We start from the raw sequence: 20,962 nt of genomic DNA, 5'->3' as shown, positions 1-20,962 counted from the left end.
CACAAATGTAGGTTGAGTGAGTCATTTCTACATCAGAAGAACATAAGGCAAGCACTTAAATGAAGATGTTACAGATTATGATGTCCATCTCCTCTGACAACAGTCATTGAATATGTGTGAAGAACAGGAGCAGCAGCAGTGGGCCAGAGGATTATAAACAACAAAACCTGATTACAAACAGGGCTGAAAAGAAATCAGTGTTTCTGTTATGGTCAGTTAATTTCTTGGATTATTATTGTATACAGAGTCTCATCATTTGTTCTTAAATGTCAAAACCAAAGGATTAATTTGGAAGCAGCCAAAACAAATCAAACAACTGATTCTCTTTGGGTTTGAACAATAATTACAAGGGATTACATTTTACAGAAAAAATAAAAGAACAGCAGAACAGCAACACTTACATTTGGCATCTAAATATTTGTATTTCCTGAACCTCCTGGATAGTAATATTGGATTTTGGGTGACCTCAGCCCTCAGTATGAACTGTCAACAGAACGCTGACATATTTAATCTGCAGTTGATACAGCAAACAGTTGGCTATGTCCTCATCTAGCAGACACAGACGATTACTGGCCCACTAGAAACAAAGACTCCACTATTTACTGCTTCTGAGCTGTTTTTTATCTCAACACACTCACAAGGAAACAAATGACATCCAAGCAGCTGAAGTTAAATGATTAACAACATTTAAAGTTTCAGTGTGACAGCGTGCAGGTAGAGTGTTCACTGGGTTTGTCAGTGTCTCTCTTTAATTAACCACTGGCTGCTGGTGCTGTAAATTGATTTGTGAAGTTGCTGGACACATACAAAGAGCTAAAGATGCTAGACGGAGAAACAAACAAATGAGCAAGCTATTTTCCTTTTTTTTTTCTGGCACACAAATCTTGTCCAGTGAACCTGGCCCCGGTCTGGCCAATCACGGCTTCAGTATTGAGCATTTTAAAAACAACTAATTGGTACTCAGTCATGTCGGGCTAAAAGTTTTCTTTGTTAACCCTATAATGCAAAATGTATCATATTCAATTCAGAAGTTTCAAAGACTTCAATCTTAACATTTAAAATAGTTTCCTCAAAAACCTGTTTTTAAAAACAAGTTTTAAAAAATGTATTCTACCCCCTCGAGGATTATCATAACACTACAGGCAGCTGAAGTTGTGTTTTTGGCCTTTTTTCTATATGGCTGCTCTCATGAAATCATCCACACTTTTCAGGAAAACTGTTGCTCATTTTTAAAAAGGTGTGGAAATAATAACCTTTAAATTGTTACTCATTTTATAAAATGAAAATCTTCTGCATTGAAAGAATGCATATTTATTTAAAACTGCCAAACCTGTCCAATGTGATACAAATTAAATTTCATAAACATAACTATATGGCAATATTTTTGTGGATTTTGTTAAATGTGTAATAAACATCAAAGCTCCAAAAAATTAGAATTTTGCTGGCTACTTTTTGATGGGTCAGGCTTTACAGGATTAAAATTGAGACCATATGGGCTGAATGTTTGCATTGTGGCTACCTTGCCTAGCTTCCCACATTTTGTTGTACTAACTGATATGGGTCATTATAGTTGCACCGATCAGTAGTTATGACTAGGGCTTTTCTGAAGTGAGTAGTTTCCTATTCTTCGAAAGAAAAAATCCAAATTCTACCACGAAAACAGCACAGCCAAGCACATATCAAACTAGTTGATGAGTGCGGCTAAAGCTAGCACCTCCAGCCTTTAGCCCTCACACTGGTTTATGTATAATCTAGTAAATCTTTACTCTAGTAGAGTGGTCTGATGCCACTTATATCCAGACACAGCTAACATTCACCTCATTTCCAAGTCCAGTAGCACTACAAGAAACCATCTCTCTATGTTTACACCTGGGTGGTGGAGAGACAGAGCCGTGTGGCAGAAACATCAACAGGAGCTATAGCTGAGAAACAACTTATAACCAATATTTCAGGTCACAATAATGGATTTATTAAGAAGATTTGTTCAACCAAACAGTTACTCTGATACTGACTACCAAAAGGGATGATGCCAGACTGTTTAACCCTTTAGAGCCCAGCACAGTGCGAGTGCTATGAGTCAATTGGTGGAAGATTTGAAACCAGATGAGGTAGATTGATCATCAAAAATCATATCAAATCTAGGGAGACACACTTTAAAATTGCATCTTCAACATGTCAGGAGCCCTGTTTCCTCCTACTTACAGAAATCCAGTATAAAGCGTACACAGCAAAAACATTAGGATCCAGACCGCTGTTGTCCATGTCACTTCCTATGTTGAATACACATCATCATGTTTTTTACATTTACATTTTTTAGGAAACAGCCATGACATTTTTGTATTTAGAAAAATATGTGTAAATTGATCATTTTTTATGGTTTATTGCACATTTTGACATTTTTTCCAGTTAGTTGTGCCAGAAGTCTATACAGTTTATTTTTGTATAACAAAAGTTTATCTTTTATTTAAGATATGCTCTGAAAAGTCGTAAAGGGTTAATCAACTTTTAGGACAAGTGTCTTGCTAAAACCTCTGGGAAATGGTAACAAAAGGAAAAGGAATGTTTAAGACTAATTCACATTTGTGGAAATATTTTTTGGGAAAAAAAAAACGCTGAAAGGTTAAAAAAATCCTTGAGAACAAGTTGTAGAGAACAAGCAGCAACCTGCTGACGTAAAAATGACTGAATTTGTCACGGTTGTTTTTATCCTGTCAGGAAGCTAAGTAACAAAACACACAGGAACTCATGTTCAGTCAGATTTATGAGCATGTCTTTAAATCACACAGCTGCCCTTTGAAGATGTGGGGCAGAAAATAACAACAATTCATTTTTATTTGGAAAAGATAAAAGTAAAATCCTCCGCCCTAGAAAAACAGCCAATGTGAAGCCTTAAATGTCACTGTCAGTCAATCACAAGCACCATCTGGCACAATACACTATAGATAGTCTCCATGTCACTTACACATGCCATATGCTGTCATTGACAGAGCCCAAAAGACTGCTGCCGGTTACAAACACACACAAATGCACACAAACACACACAAACACACACTGAGGCAGCCAATGGTAATCAATCGACAAAATGAGACCTGTGGAGCTGCTACATAACAGAGAGGGGAGGGGTCTCAGATGAAGAGAGAGTCTTTTTTTGAAAGCAGAAATGACAGAGAAAGGAGGAAGGAGGCAGGGGGACAAGGGTCAAGTAAGGATGGAAAAATAGGTGGGATGGAGAGGCTGAAGGACAGACAAGTACAGAGCTTCAAAAGAGCACCGCCTGCTCCTCCTCCCTCCTTCAGTGATCCTCTGAGCGTTTGAAGTTGACAGGAGGCCAGTGTTTACGCCCATGTTTAGGCTGGAGCTGACCAGCCTCCATCTCTCCAGATAGCACACAAAGCACCAGGTGTACAGGCAGGGTGTACAGGGTGCAGAGAGGGGTGGTGGGTGCTGTATGAGTTAAATGTATGGATCTGACAATAGTGCATGTTACTGTGATTTTATACTCTGACTCAAGAGTCTCCTTCCTGTAGCTGGGGCCAAAATACTAATGAGTTATAATAAGATGAAATCAAAGTTTATGCAGAGACTTGCTAAGGCTCAGACTCCTAATAAGGAGTGGAAAATGACAAAACAAAAGAAAATATCTGTGAATTCAGATACAATGCTGTTCTGGCTGAAGTTATTATTTATTTGTTAAGCTCAAATTTCAGCTTGTTTACGGCCTCCTTGATTTTTTTCATTTCGTCCTGTCAGACTTCAGAAATTTTAAGTGTCCAGCTAAGACAGGATTCTTTTTGTGACAGTGTTTCTCACATGTAAACACGACCTGGGCAGGCTGCCCAAGAATCATTTCAGACCATTGTTATGTTTATATTTTTTTTTTATGTAACTGCCATCACTGATCGATGCTGATTTCCACTGGCTCTGTATCCTTACATGCTGCAGGAAGCAAGAGAAAGAGAGAGAAAGGGAGGTCCTTCAGTACTCCCCTCCTGCTAATGCACCAATTGAGGAGTGACACTGTCTGGCCAAAAAAACACACCACCAAAAAAAAGGTTCACACTAGGGCCCGACTCATTAATCGGCCGGGCCAATTAATTGGGCCGGCCGATGCATGTCACCGATTAATCAACATCGGCCAAAATGTAGCCGATAATGAAAATTTTTGCTCCACAGAGATTCAGTCGCTCCTGCTCCTGTGTGTTGGGCTGCACGCTGCACGCTGCCTGAGTGCCCTGCCCCTCCATCCACCATTATGTAATGTAAGACTATCGACGTTTAAACGTCCCAAAAGTTGCTTTTTTGTGAGATAAACAGAGATAAATGCTACTGTTAATTCACATGTCCACCATTATCTAATGTAAGACTATAGAATAACATTTTAATGTCGTGTAAGTTGCTCTTTGTGTGTTTACAGTTTTTTTTTTTTTTTACTTACTGTGTTTAAAGTTTGACTTATTTATTTAAGGTGTTCACAGTTTGACTTTTTTATTTATTATTGTGTTTACAGCTTGTTTTTATTTATCATTGGTTTATACTACAGTTCTTATGTTGACAGTTTTATAATTAAATTTCCTTGTTTTAATTCAATAGTGTTCTGTCTCTGTCTTGAATCATATGGGTATTATAATAATTTTTGTTCATATACAGTATATATCCTGTGAATATCAATGAATTTATTATATATATCAGCCAATATATTGGATATCGGTCGATATATCGGATATCGTCTTTTTTTGCCCCCCCCAGTATCGGTATCGGCATCGGCCCCAAAAATCCCATATCGGTCGGGCTCTAGTTCACGCACTCTAATATTTTGTTGAACCACCTGGTAGCATTTTGCAGAATTGATGAAGGCAGTGATATCAATAAAATTGTATCAATATGTTGGAAATGTTTATTGTACATTTTTCACTGAACACAAGCAATAAACCATTCTATAGTATGACCAACACAACAAAGGATGCTGTCAACCTACAAACATCTTTTTCCTGTGGGCCAGGCCTACATGTTATAATGAAATGAGATAAACTGATGCATGAATTGAGATGAAAAACACATCTTTAACTATTAAAATCACAGTAGAGTATTGACTGATTTAACTTCAAGCCTTGTAGACATGTTATAAAATTATCATTAATTACCTTAAATTAAATCAGAGAAAGGAACAAAGCTGGACAGAACAAGAGGCCTGGTACAAACAATAATATGAAAAATAAATACGAATCCTCTCTTCTATGAATCTCACACTAAATAAAGAGCAGAAATGTAAATAAGACCAAATCTGTGGCTCAACTACTGAAATATGTCAACATGTGGAATGAACTTTTTTTAAAAATGAAAAAGAAACACAGTGTGAACACACATTGGTTTAAATTCGATTAATTGTTCAGGCCTGATCAATACCCATCCCTAGCTAGTACTCATGGGAAACAGAGTCTTTATCCCAAGAAAAAAATATCCAGACAGTCCTCACGGCCCCTCTATAGTGAAACGCAGTACATCAGGGATTAGGTAAAATCACCTCTGACTGTACGTTGGCCTGGCCACCATAATATTCTTACACCAGTCCTGTCAGAAGATGAACATGTTCTCTGTGCTAATCTTAAGCACAGAATACAAACAAATCAAATATTTAACCATAAAATCAAAGGATGTGATGAGTAAGAGAGGAAAGAAAGAAAGAAAGAAAGAAAGAAAGAAAGAAAGAAAGAAAGAAAGAAAGAAAGAAAGAAAGAAAGAAAGAAAGAAGTCTTGAATCAACATGACTCGGGTCAGAAATTCCGAATGCGTAAAGCTGTAACTATTTTTTAAACGTTACTGCCCAATAATAACACTATCACTATTAAAACATTCCTCCACAATGAAAGACAGCAGAGGAGTGTTAAAAACATACCAAATTAATGTATTTACTTAGTTACCAAAGAGGTGTGTTTATGATTGAGTTGATAGTGCTTTAATTTTCTGCTCCTGAGATAAAAATGCTGTTGGTGTGTTTGTGCTCAGCAGAAGAGGAGGAGGGAATCTGAATCTCTCAGCTCTTCAGGTAAAACGACTGTAATCTCTGGAGCCTGAGATGATTTTACACACACATTTCTCACGGGAACTGCAGGTGAGAGGAGGCTCTATCCAGGGAGAGAGAATCAAGGCTCACACATACACACACACACACACACACACACATACACACATATGCTTTGGATGTGTAACAGCGTGTTGGTGTCACCTGTGGCCTGCAGCGTGTGTCCCGGTCTAGTGAGCAGCGTACAGCTTATCAGCTCGTTCCAGGCAGCCTGGGACACTTCTTATTACAACCGCCGCTCTGGAGCAACTCAATTACAGCTCACATACACACCCATACACACACACACCCACTAAGACACACACACACACACCCACTAAGACATGCACAGCTGGAAAGTCTTAACACAGTCTCAGCCACATCGTCTCACTGAGACACCACAAGTAAAGTTTCAAATTATAAACTCATCCAGCATAATCTCATGACAGAGTCGCTTCAGTAAAGATTCTTTGAGGCGTGTGTGTGTAAGGAGGGGGTTGTGCCCGTAAACACTGCCGCAGGGCCGAATGTTACCTGTCAGAGTATCACAGCGCAGTGAGCAGAGAAGAAAAAGACTAAGCGAGCTACAGACAGAAAAAGACAGCGTAAAAGTACCTACAGCCTCTGAGAGACAGCAGACAGTGGTTTCCTTTAACTCTGGGCTCTTAGGGTAGAACTGAAGTGAGCATTAGAACAGCAAAGCAGAAAGATTTCCCTCCTGAAGCCTCTGATGAGAGTGTATTGAGAAATGTGAACAGCTTTGATAGGTTTGAAGTTTGAAAAGAGTCTCCAGTGTGTGGGCAGCATCTGTTTGAAGAGCTTTGATTTGAGTGAATTGAAACATCAAAACGTGAGTAGGAGCTGGCTATAAATAGGCCAAGCAGTCCCAGAGCCATTGTTTTGTGGAGGGATAATGTTAGGCGGTGTGGATTTGTAAGCCAAGCTGCTATTACTTGGCTTATACATATAAGCTACGGCTAGTAGGTCAAAGCTAAATACACCTATAAATAAAGAAGTGGAAGGCTTGTAATGAGACTGGGAGGAGGGCTTCAATGAAACAACAGGTACTTACACAAATTGATACAACCAGTTAGAGCAGGAAGTCAGACTGGGTTTGAAAATACGAGTCATTATCCAACATGTGGTGTTGTCTTACACCTAAAAAACCTTGCTCAGTCATCAAATTTGACTGTTTTGAAGTCTTGCAACACCAGTAAGTAGTTTGTATAGTAGTAAACCATTAGTATCAACACACTGCAGACCGCAAGCTTTATAAATCAATCAACAATCAACAGCACTAAACCATGATAAGCATCCGCCCAAGATGATTTCCAAAATCATGAGCAGGTCTAGAACAAGGCTATTATAGTTAACGAAAACTAACAAAATAACAAAAAACAAGACGTGACAAAACATTTTTGTCAACTGCAATAAAAATAAAAATAAGGGATTTACAAAAGAAATTTTAACTAACTTAAACTGTATTGTGAGTTTCCCAAACTAACTAAAACAAACTAAAATTAAGGATAAAACGTCTTAAGTTTTTGTCTTCATCAATTTATCTTGTACGTTAAATCACAACTTTTGGGGGGATATGAAATGTTTCAGTTCTCGGCCTGTTTCACACCAAAAGGCCCATGTGCACAAGCAAGCATTGGTCCACCTTTTGTCTGCTAGCAGAGCGTTAGTGGCAGCAAACGCTGGGAGAAAGCAGCAGAGGCCTATTTGAGATTTGTCTCTGTCTCTGATTGGAGCAAGTGCACTGCAGAGGAAAGTGATAAAGTTTTCAGAATATTTCTTAAGTGGAAATAAAAATTAAAAAACAAACCACAAAACACACTTAAAAAACTACACACTAGACACTATAAAACTAAACTGGAACTCAAAACAAAAGGTCAGAATGAAATAAAAATAAAAACTTAAGAAAAACACAGAACTGTATAATAACCTTGGTCTAAACCTGTCATTGTTAAAGACATAAAGACAGGATGGGGATTCTCTTCACATTTTAACCCACCATGAGGAGAGACCTTTACAGTGGCATGGACAAGCTTCCTTTTGACAGGCAGAAACCTCAGGCAGGACCAGACTCCTGTTCCACCTGGGCTCACAGAGATTGGCTGCAGGGTGGCTTCTTTGTTGCTGTTTCATTTCCTCCAATGTTTGCTCCCTTTTCTGGTGTGTAATAATTGCAGTATGATCAACTACTGCTCGACATTTATCAGGTTGTAAACAAACAAAACACAGGAACCGTTTCTTCCCACAGGCCATCCCACTGATGAACATCATCACTGTCATAGGACAACAATGCAAATGCCTTGATGTACATAACTACACACAGCCTGTTTGTCTGTTTTTCTATTGTACATTTTTCTCCATTTGACATTGTACTAAAAGACTTTTATAACTGCACTATATAACTTCAATGTTAATATATATATATATATATATATATATATATATATATATATATATATATATATATATATATTTTACAGCTTCTTTTTTTACTTGTTTTTCACTTTCTTTTACATTTGATATTTACTGTTTGTTTAGATAAGCACAGAGAGACCACATCTGACAAAAAGGAGTCAAATTACTTTTATTCTTTTTGGGAAAATACTTGGTGAATCAAGGAGTTAGTAGTTCTGATTCGGATAAAAAATTTAGATAACATGTTTAAAGTTGCCACGGCTTCCTGTGCATCAACAAGCAGAAAATGTGGTGGTACTGGAAACTGATGAACTGACTGGCATGGGAATCACATGGCCAACTAGCATTTGGGTTCAAAACATAGAGCAAGAAGCACACTCTGGCTCAGAAGTATGCAGTGCCCAGGATGGTGTCCGACACTAGGATGTAGCATCAAGACATCTCTGGATCATATTCTTAAAATGCGGGTTTGTTTTTGTGGTTTGTGAAAAGGAGTCAGTCATTTCAGAGATTTTCCAAACAGTTAAAAACATCTCTCAGTAGCTTTTAAGACCTTTAAAATAGAAAAAAGAAGCTTTTACTTTTGCTGCAATATTAGTTGGTGTATCTTTTTTAGAATCAGCTCTAAAATCATTTAAACTTTTCCCGACCCACACACCGATATGTGTTTAAAAGTCCTCTGACCTGCTGCTATAAAGGGACTTCAGGAGTAATCCGTGGTTCCAACGCTCGACACTGTTTCTGCTCCATTATTACACTTTTGGTAGAGGAATCTACCAGAGTTTGTACTGAGCTCTACCCAATAAGCCTTTCAGTGGTGCCACATGTTAGCCCACAGTGGGGCGTTGTACAGTGTTGATTTAACCCACAGGACAGCTGCTCTGTGTGCAGCTCTTAGCTCCCCTACTCCTGTAGAAGTGGAAGTGTGTCAATGGGACAAGCTTAGCCTGGAAAGTCAGCTAAGACCCTCATATCGGCCAAATATCTCTGGCTCCTGCTGGCACGCACACACACACACACACACACACACAAGATGAGCCGACATGATCTGATAAACATTGCATCGTCTGAAGGGGATAAGAGTTCTTAATACCAACTGGCACACTCAACCATCTCAGGATCCTTGCAGCTCTTTCCAAATGCTGAACATTTATCTCAGGCGCACTAGCCAAAGCACAGCAGAGTAGTAGCCTGATTCAGATATAAATAAATGTGATGTCAGTCTGCAGCTCAAGCGTCATTTCAAGCTAGACTTACAGCAGATTTGGCAGGGGGTCGTCTTCTAATGTTTTCCTCTGCAAGCAGCCTGAAATACACCATAACTAAGTCAGAAACCTTTGCAACTCAAACAGCTCTAACTCTGTGAAATGCACAGGGAGGCTAAAAAGAAATCCTTACAGGATGGCAACAGACCAAGACCTTAAATTGAGAACCATTTGGCAAACACACTGGCTTGTCCATGCCTGCATACCTAGAGGTGGGACATGACTTACTCCCAGTCCAATGAATAAGTCTTTATTTACAAGTCAGTTTGTCAAAGGTGGAACTCAACAGGACTGTGCATGGGGATGTGAGCGTACATGCTCGTATAAACACACACAGTACGCACAGGCCAAGCAGTGTGCAGTTAGAGCAAAGGTTTCTCAAACACAGGGTTGTGCCAGAGGCAGAGTGAGTGAACCACAGAGCTTGAAAAACTGGCCCGGCACAGTTCTGGGAGGGGGTGTTGCAGGTAATCCTCTAGCAGATTGGTTTGTTCCTCAGTTCCTGTCACTGGGCTGCTGCAGCAGGAGTGGCTGACTGTGATTCAGCTTCCTGGTTAGAAAAAGATTTGAAAGCCTGGGAGGGGAAGTGATGACATCAGCAGCAGTCAAAGCCAGAGGGAGACACTCAGAAGACGGACCTGTGACAGAGCAGAGATTCATCCTCCTCCTCATCACACTGCACTACTGAGGGCTGAGCCAAGCTTTGCTGGTCTGCTCAGATCTGAAGCCACCATCATTAAAAAAAGACGAGAAAACAAGCAAAGTAGTCATGAGGGTTAATTTTTCATTTCATTTAAACTTTTTTATGAAGTGAGTAGGGGTGGATTGGCCTGTCTGTGAAATTAAACACTGAAGAAAACCATTAAAGAGGGTTGGATAACTAAATCACATGTGGCACCATAAAAATAATGAAAGACTTAGATATCCGTTTAGTATCCCTGGTAGTATTAAGCAATCGCTCAACATTATTCAGAGTGTAAATCAGTGAAGAAGACTCAATCATGGGAGTTTTTTTTCTTACAAATGTGATAAACTCCAGGAAACCTTTTTTATTAAAGATGAGAAATTAAATTTTTTTATTAACACTGAACACAGCCATTAAGATTTCAACAAGCCATAAAGATTCTGATAACAACACATCCACTGTGTTTCTTTCAGTCTCTTACTTATAAGCTTAGAGGAAATGTCAAAAGCACTCACCTGAAAATCTGTGTAAACATAAGTTTGAATGGATCAGTTTTATGCCTGAAAATTTGTAACCTGACGAACAGTTTCATATATCCGCCACAGAAATATTTCACTAGTCCGTCTGGGTAGCAGCTCTTTGGATTTGTTTTCAGAGGCGGGACCTTAAAAAAAATCAGCAGCTGGTGATTGGACGACTGTTCTGATTGACACACTCACCACAGACCAATCCACATCAAGCCACAGTATGACGTAGCTTATGTGCGCCGCTGCTGAGAAAAAATAGACGAACAACTACAGGAACACGAGAAACAGTTGTGATAATGGCGCCAGATGACTGCTGCTGTTTTCGTAAAGTTAACTTAAGAATCAAAGGAACGCTGACAAGTACGAAAGTCTGCTCCCACAGCTCCCGCCTCTCTTCCCTGATTGGGCCGGTCAGAATTTAGCCGAGTGAAATCGTTGGTCAATGGAGCCTGGCAAGATGGACCTACAGGAGTTCAGAAACTAAATCAGGCAGGTCCATCTGCTCTGCAAGGTTAGAAAATTTGTACATAACTTTAAATTCTTGTGTTAGAAGAAGGGCAATGTAGAAGTACATTAAAATTTTTAATCCTCCAAAAAGGTCTGTTGTGTTCTGATAAAAATATTAAAGATGAATTCTTGAGTGTTATCTGCACAATATCAGTATTGGCTGCTAAAAGCTTAAAAACACGTTTATCGGTATCGGCAGATATGAAAATTTCTGCAGATAGGCACAGCCGATAAGGTGCTATTCAGTTAGGATAATTATTATTTTCCATCTGAAAAATAAGCTCCTTAAATAAAATGTAGCACTTCATTTATTTGCACAGCAGAGCTCTGTGTCTGTCACCAGGTTGTTACAGTAGCTCTAAAATAATCAAATGCAACTTGGTTATGTTTAAAAATGCATTGTACATTTAAAGTTCATGTGATCTAAAGAAATTATTTTTCTGTATTTTAATACTGAATGTCTTGAGTTTGAAAAAATAACACATTTCTTATTCATGGTAAAATCAAATGTTTTTTGTCTTGTTGTATGTGTGTTTCTTAAACAAATAAGACCGTCACAAACTTTTGATTATCGGTATCGGCCAAAAGGTATATATATATATATATATATATATATATATATATATATATATATATATATATATATATATATATATATATATATATATATCGGCATATCAGCAAAAATCCAATATTGTGCATCCCTATCTATTACTGATCTACTGAGTCTATCAATCATCTCATTTTAATGACCAGCCAAACTTTGTACAACAACAAACACACCGTACATGTTCCTCCAATGAGAGCTTTGTTAACCTGACATGTTAGCGCTTACAGGCAAAAGTCTAAATGTTGTACCTGAAGTCTGGCGGTGGATCAGCGCAGCGTGCTGCAGAGTGTCTCTGCTTCACTTGGTGACAGAGCGTCAGTATGACTCCTGGGCCAACGCACCATAATATTTACTCTAGCCAGGCAGCAAATGCTGCACCTCTCCTCTTGTTCCAGTTTAAGCCCTCCATCAGTCTGACAAGCCTGGGACGCTGCACAACATACACAACAGTGGACAGCTAAGGTTTCTCCTGCTCCTTAAAGCTCTCCTTTCCTACTCTGACAGTGTTTTGGGAGCACAGGGGCTCTCAGGTCTTTCTTTCTGGTGTACAAAAGGTGACAAGTGGCTTAAGAGTGAGGGATGGTTGTAGGAACATGGTGAGTTTGGGGGCGGTTAAAGGTTGGACACAGGAGCTCCTCTGTTTCTGTGAGAGTAAGACCTTAGCCTGGATGTGTGACTGACAACGAGGGATACATTGCACATAGCTGAGGTATGCCAGAGAAAAAAGTGCAGCTTTAAGCATAGAAGGCGAGCCGTCACTTACAGTTAGCTTTGGTTGAGGTCTAGATTTTCACTTTAGGCCCACAGAAAGAAAGGAGCAGAAATTGAAAAATCATGCTTGAGAAACAGAAAGCAGAACGTAAGTAGCTTAGCCTGGCATGGGTGGGTGAAATCTGAGCTGTACTGGGCCAGGACTCTGTGCAGGTAGAACCAAAACCATACGAAAGTGGATTGTTCCACCTAATACAGCCTCAGCTAGAGGATAAAACGCCTCCTTGGAGGCCCATTACCAGCTGGCTTTCTGTAGCACTGGCTTCTGGAGAGCGAGACATTTTCCCTCAAAGAGCAAAGAGGCAAGTGGCAGTCCTGCCGGCTCCACTGGCACTGAAAACTACCGCTCTGTTCGGCTGTTGCCAGTGTGTGTCTGAGGTAAAAGCAGGTCAGAGCCAGAGGTGATTGGTGGGTGAAAAGCACGATCAAAAGGATGGGGAGTTCGCAGACGTGACAACGAGAAATCACAACAAAGCTGGAAAAGGAATAGATGAGTAGAGCATCGGGTGGGTCATTAACACACCCTTCCGTTTCAAAGGTTGACTTTTAAAACACACTGATTGCAAACCTTGGTGCCTCACCTTTGATTCAAGATTGTGATTTTGTTCAGATCCACTCTAGAGGCGTATTTTTCAACCTGACAGTTACTGTGGTGGCTGTAGTTTGTCATAATAAAAGCAACACTCCTAGCTGCAGTAAAGCTATAAAAGGTGATCCACATTTAGTATTGTGGCTTTGATGTGTTCACGTGTAGCAGCTCTTTGTGAGTAAGCGCTCGGTCATCACATTTACTATCAGACAGCATCGTATGACTGATAGAGAGATCTACTCCAACACAAGGTCAAGCATGTTTATGTCTCCTCATCCAAGTCCATCTCAACCGCAAACAGCCAACCCACGACCAGAAAAATAAAGGAATAGCAGCATTAATATTCATTAAAAATTATCACAGCTAAAGGGAAATGAATATCAATCTGTGTGTTATTGGCAGGCAGGCAGCGGGATAATTGGCAAAGCTGCATCAGATGTCAGTCAGTGTGTGAAGGAAAGGCGCTGAGATGCTTTGGGTCTTTCACCGAGGAGCTGCAGGTGAGCCTGTGTTTAATGGCTCGACATGGCTGGTGTGATATAACACCCACAGTGTTGCTCTTTCAGATGTAAAGCAGCACTTTTCTACGTGGACCCATCATCTGGCTCAGTGACGCACAGGCTACAACCAGGAAACATTTAATTCAATAGACTCTTCAACAGGTTTTAATCAGCTGTCTGAGAGAGTAATGATGCCAGGCCAGGTTATTGTTATTCACAGGCTGATGTTACTACAGTAGCTTGGCTAGTTTATATGACTCAACTCTTTTTTTCAAGATACACGTGTCACAAATACACCAGAATTAAAAGTACTTTACATCCATCTTTTCCTCCTTCCGTCCATCCATCCATCCATCCATTACTCTTCTCATGTCAGAGAAATAAAACGTTGTTAGTTTTATCTATATCCTGCCCATAATTTGTCTCAGTGGAAATTAGCAATTAATTAAAGACAGAACATAAATCAGGTACTATTTCTGACGACAGTTTTAGTCATCACGATAAAACATCGCTCCAGTTTCAGAACACAGTGTTCCTTTGGTTGTAATTGACAGGAAAATGAGACTGAAAGTCAAAAAACTATAACAAGCAATCTGGAGACCACACACTGCATTCAAGAAACCCATTTGAAAAATATGATGACGGCCTTGATCACTTTTTAAAATTACAAAGGCCTGGGGAGTTAACTGTGCTAACATTTCATGATGTCAAAAAAAACTTGATTTTTCAAAAAAAAAAATTAAAACTTTTGGACGACAAAGTCTTTCACAATACTTCTTGCAACAAAAATGTCTCAATGAAAAGATCATTATGTAGGATACTTTAATGTCTTATGCAGTATTTTTTGCATTTTGTGAATTTTTTGCACATTGTGATTTTTTCTGTATCTTTCAAATTATTTTTTGTGTTACAAAATGTTTTTGGCATTTAATGACATTTTTCTTGTGGTCATCAATTGCATTTGGTCCATCTACAAATACAGTAACTACCATGAGCTAAAGTCAGTACCCAAGACTGTGGCTTCAACTCAAAGCTGTGAAAGATGACTATTAAGAGGAGAGATTTTAAACTGGGATACAGAAGTCACCTGTTGACAAGCTTGGCCAATTATCTGAATTTATGCTTTAAATTACTGATCGTAAAAAAAGAGAAAACTGAGTAAGCAGTTCGCTCTGCAGGTGTGTTTTTCCCTCTTCCACTCACCACCCTGCCTCACCTTACTTCTTAAACACAACATATCTGATTGGCTTGACGTCACAGTGCGACATAACTGAACAGTGACTGTTTAACTTCTGTATCTCAAGTTGAAAGTTTGGTTTTGATTAAACACTTGTTAAAAGTGTTCTGACATAGTCTTGTGATGTAGATTTAATATTATGAATAGATAGTTTTCCATATTTTATTGTAAATGTATATCAGTGTCACAAATCAATTAGAGATGGGCATTGATTTTTGAACATTCAAACAGTCATTAACAAAAAAAATTGATTACTTCATATGACAATGGTTTTGTCTTTAAAACTAAAAAACAAAACAAAACAAAACAAAGAAATGTAGTTTTTCTATGTGCTTGGGAATAACGGGATAACACCACATGTGCTGCAAATCATACAAACAATACAGACTTCTACAGGCATCAAAAGTTCTCAAATTGTCAAATGGCTACCAGGGAGTACTAAACAATGCTTTTACTTGAAATGCCGATCCCTTAAATTTTGTAACAGCCCTGAGGAACAAATATTGGTCAAACCACTATCTGTCAAAACGTAATCCACATTTTAAAGGGAGGACTATCATAGCAGATTTTTTGAAGGTCTTTTGGGGGCTTTTCATTCATTTAATGAGATATGAGAGGACACTGTATAGAGATGGAAAGGGGGCAAGAGTGGGGAACGATATGCAGGGAAACAGGTCACAGGCTGGATTCAAACCCCATGAGGTTTGCCTTCGAGTGGGGCCACCCACTCGAAGGCAAACCTCATGGGGTACGACTTAGACTGCTAGGCCATCTGCGCCTCCTATCACAGCATTTTAATTCAGACTCATTTGTATAAAATATGTAAAGAACTACACAGACATGATCCCCAAAATGTTGGCATCATTAACAGTTATGAGCCAAGTGTTTCGATAATTTGGTCACAATTAGTGCTGCACGATTTGGGGAAAAGGTGCGATTTGCGATTAGGTGGACAATATTGTGATTGTGATTGTGTTTGTGATTTAATAAAAAAAGTTGTGTCATGATGAGTCTACAGACTTGCTTGGTTATCATGGAGAAAAATCTGAATTGCATGTGCTGACATTGCGATTGCGATTGCGATAATCATGCAGCCCTAGTCACAATTATGGATGTCCCGATCCTGATACCCAGTATCAGATCGGGATGACTTTTGGCAGTTGTTCAAATATCTGTGATCTGGAATTTTAGCTGCTCTTCTCAACTGATCATTCACATTAGCCATAATTATGCAAAAACTGCTGCCGAACTCTACTGCGTCAGTAAAACAAAGCGCTCTCGGTCTCATGAACTTGATGAGAGAATCATAACATACGGTATGGTACAATGATGCAGAACAGCAGCCACACTTGGGTCTATTACAGAACATGTGCACATCCAGACACATTACAGCAACGTCTGCTTTACAGCACCCTACCATAACTCTACAGGGAGAAACAGCTCAAAAGGTGAAAACAAACATGGTATAGTCTGTTAGCTTTCGGCAGTGTGGAAATACGTCAAACTAGAAAGTGAAGACAGTCCAACAGCCGCATGTATTCTCTGCGATCTTTTCAAGAGGCGTTCAGTTTGACCAAAACCTCCTATAACAACATGTAATGTAGTTCACTTACATGGGAAATGCATCGGTATCAGCCGATACTTAAAATTAAATAATCGAGATCGGTGGCAAAAAAGGCTCATCAGGACATCCCTAATAATTTCAGTGCATCTCTGAAAAATAACAACCTATTACTGCTTCTAGATCCTTACACCAGGGAACTCTACACTTAAGCCTTCATTCTGTAAACTATTAGTAAACAGAAAACTTTTTTCACCTCTTCCCCACATTTTACAGACTAACCTTCAAAATTCATCTGGAGTTTAGTTTCAACTCAAAACGTGGCCGTTTGGTCAACAGCTGTAAATCAATAAGCCCAACACTACAACTGGTTGCACTGTCTGCTCCCAGCTGTAGTTTGAAATGAGCATCAATGACTTCAAAATCGAACTACTGGTGAGAAGAAAAAAAAACAGAAATAGACTTATTGAACTGATTCCTTACTTGTCAAGATTTCAGGCCTGGCAGAAGTGAAAAAGGACTATGTTTGAAGTTACACACACAGACGCATCATGATCAGGGAGCTTTTGGAAACATCTGAAGGAGAACACTGAATCTTTGCTGTCCTCTCTTAAGGCAGCCTTTTTTACTCATATATGGGCTTTAGTTCAAGTTTTTACACCCTTTTCAGATCTCACTTGAATCCAACAGTAGCATTGTCATTATCAAGGAACGGGCCAGATGAGATCCCATCAGACAGTATTTCATCACAGGTGGTGATGGGGAACAGATGCATCCTGTCTGATGGGAAAGCAGTGCAGAGATTCACACAGCACTTCAGAGTCAGTGTACAAGTGAGAAATGAGATAAGAAAAGAACTCGAGGGGAAAAAAAAAACTGGCAAGAAAACTCAGTGCTGGACCGTGTCTCCATGTCCCATCCCAACTGGACTATGAACACAAACTGCACTGTAAACACAGTCAGGGACACAGAGACATGCTGCTTTATCATGGTACAGACACAGATACGCAGAGCAGGCATGCAGGCTGCACCGCCAAGCCCTGCTGACTCAAAGGAAGAGCAGTCAGAAGACCACTCATGTCAGAAACAGCCCATAATGACAGATTGGCACGTCCACTGCAATGCAGGAGGACAAATATAACCACGCGTGAATGAAATAAAGTAGATGTTAAAAAAGGGGGGAAAAACTATCATGTTGTGGTTTTATGCTGAAATACTTGCAGCTTGAATTCTTGCAGTGAATTCAGGTGGACAAAATGACTGGCCGGCAAGCTCCTCAATCAAATTTATGCACACACACACACACACACACACACACACACACACACACACACACACACACACACACACACACACACACACACACACACACACACACACACACACACAACACGGGAGATCATGTTGTGCTGGCTTAGTGCTTTCTGCACAGCATTTGAGACTGCCTCATCAAACCTGACAGCACTAAGCACTGCCACGGAGAACATCACACAGACAGAGCAAACACAAACTGGATGTTAGAGACAGTCGCGGGAACTCCCTCGCACCACCTCCAACAGACACGCACAGACAGACAGACAGACGAATGGATGGTGGAGACATCCTGGTAGCCATGGCAACCCTCCACCTCCTCAAGCAGTGACATCACAGGTGTTGCATGGAGGCCCAAAACAGGTGCCAAGTGACCACCTGAACTGCCGGTCCATCAGCTCACAGGGAGGAAGACACTTGTGTTTCTCTGTCTTGCTGTCGAATCTTAATGACAAATCTCTCACACACACATACACACATTAATAAGCTAGGTAGGGAGGGCGGCAGATGGAGACACATAGATGAAGATGGACACATAAATCAAGGGGGACTTGCAACATCCACTTACAGGATTGCTGTTACTTGATGCTAACCTATACAACCCTGATGTAAGCTGCTGGAGACTGTAATGCTCAGCCACAAAAACCTACTTTCACACCAGGGTGCTGCATCAACCCCAAATGGATGTAATGCTCTGGTGTTCTTAAAGGGGAAATCTACAGTAGCTATGACCATATGGCACATTTTAACACAGCTGTCAGAAACAGAAAGTTAGTCATTGAGTCTCTTTTCTCATGTGTGGCATTCTGTGTGGAGAAGGATACTTCTGGAATGGACTGAGGCTAGGTATAAGCAAATAAGCTGCATGTTAATGTGTTTGCATATCAAATGCAATGTGACTTTTCTGGCTCCTTCCAGAGGCCAACAGCTGTCATAGGCAACAAAACTGAGGAGTTTTCAAATGAGAGCCAAAAACCCTGATGGTCAGCAGAAGGCAACGGTTCCCCCTATCACACTGAGGATATACGGCATAGGAAAAGCTCCAGGCCGGCCCACAGAGCTCCATCCAGTCCCGGGGATTGAGCTGCAGTTCGGTTTAACAGCTGTGTCCAGCTGCGCTACCAGGAGACACTTGGCGCTTTGTTCGCTACAGGCTGACGAGTAGGCAGAGGGCGTGCAAACACGCTCCGTGTGTGGACATAGTTTCATTTCCACAGAGGTTAACGGCCTGTAGCCTCCTTCAGCCCAGGTCCAGTCTTCCCTAGGTTGAGTGCCCCCCCCTCACCAACCACAGCAAACGGCCTCCCCAGCGGCGGGCGGACAGGCAGTGAGGGAGCAGCGGGACAGGGTGGCACGAGCCAACCAGGATGTGTGGAAAATTTGAAACGCGCTGTGAGCCAACGCTGTCCGAGCCCAGCGAGCACACTGACACGCTCCAAACGAGGGAAACGTACACGTCTCGTTTGAAACCACAATAAAAATGCTGAAACCAAGGCTGTGTTCGCGTTTTAGCGAGCACCACAACCAGAAGCAACAACAACAAAACATCGACAGATGCGAAACCCCGTGTGCAGGAGGAAGGAAAGCGCCGGTTAATCACAGTACTCTCAGGAAACAACAACAAAAGATTGGAGAAAAGAGAGAAAGAAACCACACACGGGAGCATAGTTCACACTGACGAGTAAATGACACCTCTGGGAGACGATTAACAAGTATTTCACGCTGTTACTTACTCAGATGAACCGGTTCCGCTCGGTCCACTAGAGGATAGCCGGTCGGTCTTCCGGGCGGGATCTGCGCGAGGAGACTGTAGAGCAGCTCAGAGCCTCGAGGACTCAGCGTAAACTGTGGCTTGCGTCATTTCACCAGGATGCCACTGTAGCGCGCAGCAATGCAGCCATCTTGCCGAGGAGTGCCCCACCAACTCAGCAATCTCTGCTGAACCTGAGCTGCTCTTTATTTTGATTCCAAAGGGGAAAGTGAGCGACCACAAGCAAATCCAGAAAGGACAGCTTGTAGCGTTCACCTTTTTTACAAAAAAATTAACATAACGAATTACCCTCATTCCCAACAATCTCCCAAGTAGCCTTAAATGCAAAATTTTGAGCTTTACCAGTATTTTCTGGAGTGTTTAAATGTACACTATATTATATAGATTATTAGTGTTATTTACTTTTTTTTTTTTTTATTTCACCATTGTTCCATCAAGAATTTCCCCAAGAATAATGAGATCTGACAAAGATGCCAGCTACACATTTCCACAAATACACAAGCACATGGGGAAATGACATCAGTTTGAAATAGGGTTTTGAAATACACAAGAGTCTTCACAAAAAAACAAGCTTCAGTCCTCACATTCTCCATGACACACTGAAATTAGCAAAGTGTCTTTATAATGCCACTCCGAAGATTGTTTTATGTTAAAAATGCACTATATTAAAAGGTTGTTTTCCACATCAGAATGCTAGAATTCTAGTCTACTAGCACATAAAAATGTACTTTACCAGCTGGCTTTCAAATATGACTAACATGTCAGTATGTAAACCATAATCCAATGTGTAACAGTATTATTTTCTGAAAATAACTATTAGGTCCAACAATTAACTGTGACTCGGTGTTTCTATATCCACTCAGTTGAAAAAAATGTGTGGGCTTCTTCCATCCCTACTTTAATTGGCTTTTCAGTGATGCTTTGTAGCGCACTAAGAATTTTTTAAATTTATTTCCTGTGGTTCCATGTGGGCATCTGCAGACAAATAAGTTTATTGGGAAAAATGCTTATAAAAAAATCTTGACTTATTGCTAAGATTTTCTGCTCCGAATTAAATAAAATGCATTAATATCTCCCCTCAAAGTCAACACACTTTGGATGAGGGTATTTTTAAAAAAAATTATTTAAATGTGTTTT

At 40.2% G+C, this 20,962-nt stretch overlaps 1 protein-coding gene across 1 annotated transcript in view; it reads right to left on the bottom strand.

The window, feature by feature from the left end:
- LOC141789614 (uncharacterized protein C1orf21 homolog) overlaps window positions 1–19,968 on the bottom strand; it is a 37,224-nt gene extending 17,256 nt beyond the window's left edge. The window contains exon 1 of the mRNA XM_074669113.1: window positions 19,788–19,968. The gene's annotated coding sequence lies outside the window, so the exon portion shown is untranslated. The remainder of the gene's footprint in view (window positions 1–19,787) is intronic.
- Window positions 19,969–20,962: the final 994 nt, after the last annotated feature.

This window comes from Halichoeres trimaculatus, unplaced genomic scaffold, assembly GCF_033239565.1.
Source record: "Halichoeres trimaculatus isolate MK-OKI-2021-1 unplaced genomic scaffold, fHalTri1.1 fHalTri1_scaffold_4, whole genome shotgun sequence".
Taxonomy (NCBI): domain Eukaryota; kingdom Metazoa; phylum Chordata; class Actinopteri; order Labriformes; family Labridae; genus Halichoeres; species Halichoeres trimaculatus.
This window is presented reverse-complemented; position numbering and strand designations above follow the sequence as displayed.